Raw genomic sequence first — 2,636 nt, forward strand, 5'->3', positions numbered from 1 at the left:
TGTTGCACTCAAGCCAGGCGGCTGAGAGTGGGGATTAGTAAGGCCCCAGGGTCGCGTCACTGATTGGTCAATTGGTCCCTGATGTTAAAGTTGTTCAGGTAAAAGTCAGGTAACAGGTGGTTGTCGTCGTGCCATCTAGCGAAGTTGATATTGAAACTTTTTAGAAGACATCTGGATCCTTTCTTTAAAATGTGTAATTATAAAGGTGTGCAGAATGATTGGGAAATTATAACAGCTAATCTCATTGAATTTTCGTTAATTAAACACTAATTTAATCATTTTTATTGGAAAATCTTCTATTAAACATTACATTTTATTATGTATTTATTTTGATAAGAGCGTAAAAATAATATTTCTTATAATTAAATGTTTGCATCAGAAAACTAAAAAATCTTAGAAGAAATTAAATGAGATTTTAATTTTTTAAAAATATATGTACAAACAACAAAATGTATATACATAATGCTATGTTAAATGACAATTTTAAACATGAAAATTAACATTTAAGTAGTGCAATAATTTAACGAAAAATGATTGTTTCATTATATAGTAAACATTTTTACTATGCATTCTTCTACATTATTAGATAAGTACGAGAAATAAAACTTCACAAAATTATTTGGATAAGATATGATAGAAGCATAAAATTATTTTACTACTTAAATACTCCCTTGTTTATATTATGTATGTATCAGTAACAAATGTAATAATAGATCAAGGACAGAATAAATCTGACAGCATCATGGAATTTTGTGTGTTCTGAAATATCGATCGCGCAAAAATTACAGGTTTTATTATGCCATCTATGATTTAGGGCGGTTAGTGGAATCATATTACATCTAACCGCCAAACTTAATAAAATCAACACAAGTGAACCAACCTCTTCTGTTCGTAACAGCCATATATACTATTAAAATGACTTAAATTAATTTATTTATAAAATAACTAATAATAATATAATACGTACCTGAATCATCTGCGCCCTGGTGGCAGAAATAGGAATTAAAAATTGAAATTACATCATTTCGAGCGGTGTCGTACTGAAAGGTGGAAGCAACTGCAGAGAGTTTGTTATAAATGTGAAAAATTTAATACACATCGACATGACATTGCTTCAAAACGGTGAGAAACTTAATTTAAATCGTTTTGTATTTACAGTTATTAACATATTAAGGACCAATCATGTTTGTGAGAATTGTTGTGTTTATTCCGATGCTTGAGGCCGATCACGAAAATTTTCATATTTTCATCGTTGTCTTTTAGAAAAGAACAGTTTAACTGTATCTTGAGTAGGAAAAACGATTAATCCGCAATATGTTAACATGCAAACATAATTTATAGTGATTTATTGTATTTCCATGTAAATAGACGAATATCGAAATAAATTTTAAAAAATCACACAATATCCGGGTATTAATAGAACGTGATACGTTCCTGATCCAAGTGCACCCTGGTGGTAAATTTTAAGATTAAAATTTGAAATTACATCATTTAGCGCGGCATCATATTGAGAAAAGAAAGCAACTGTAGAGAGTTCGTCATAAATATGGAAAATTTAATATACGACACCAAAGTATTGCTTCAAAATAGTGAGAATCTTAATTTTATTAACTTTGTATTCGTAATTTCATACAATTTATCGCGATTTGTCGTTTTTTATACTAGAATAAAAGAAATGTACTCGTTGTCGAAATGAATTAAGACTTCCGTTTTAAGCATGTAAGAATATTTGTATATTCTTATATTTTACTGTAATTATTATCTATTATTAAAAAATAAATTTCATATTTTATATATTTCATATTTCATATTTTATTACCTCAAATTCTTTGAACAATGATTAATGTTTCTGGGAACAAATTATAATAATTCATTATTTGTTAAAAGAATGTCACTCTTTCCTTTCCTTTTCGATCCTCGGAAAGGACCTAATGGTGCTTTAAAAGTAAAAAATGTAAGTATCTTCTTATTTTGTACTTCATTTAATTCTATTTCTTGTGTTTTACAATAATTATTATTAATTAAAAGGTAGAATCTGATTGAAAATTTGGTAAGTGTAAACCTTTCATTTTTGAATTGAATATTATTATTAAAATTTTCTATTTAGTGGAGATCAGTCTTTTATTATTTCAAACTTTCAAAATAATTAGCATTGTCATTGAGAATAATTATATTTTATGCTTTATTAGGCCTCTTCCAGTCTTCACTTCTTCTATTGAATTCGATGATTTCGATTTGATGGTAGCTTGATGGTAATTTCCCTTGAGGTACAACAATATTGTTGACAACGCTCTTCGCATTTAATTGTGAGTCACATGCATTTTTGTTCCTCTGGTTACTTAGCCACGTCATAGGATGAAAGGTCCAAATCGATACGGGTAACTGGCCCGGCAAGTTTGCCATAGAAAAGAGCAACTATTAATGGCTTTCTATCTTCTGGATCATCCAGAGAATGGAAGGTCATTCTCATTTTTTTTTTGCCGATATACTATGTACTATATGTCGTCCTTCCATTACATTGGGCAAGTCGCGGTCTTTTTATTAGTGTTGCGAGAAATTAATTACGGCCTGAATTGGAGTTCTGATAAAATGATATCTTAGTGCTGCGAAAAAATGATATTCCTGTATATTTTAGT

The sequence above is a fragment of the Bombus vosnesenskii genome, unplaced genomic scaffold (genome assembly GCF_011952255.1).
Source record: "Bombus vosnesenskii isolate JDL3184/JDL3185 unplaced genomic scaffold, Bvos_JDL3184-5_v1.1 scf7180000013266, whole genome shotgun sequence".
Classification (NCBI taxonomy): Eukaryota; Metazoa; Arthropoda; class Insecta; order Hymenoptera; family Apidae; genus Bombus; species Bombus vosnesenskii.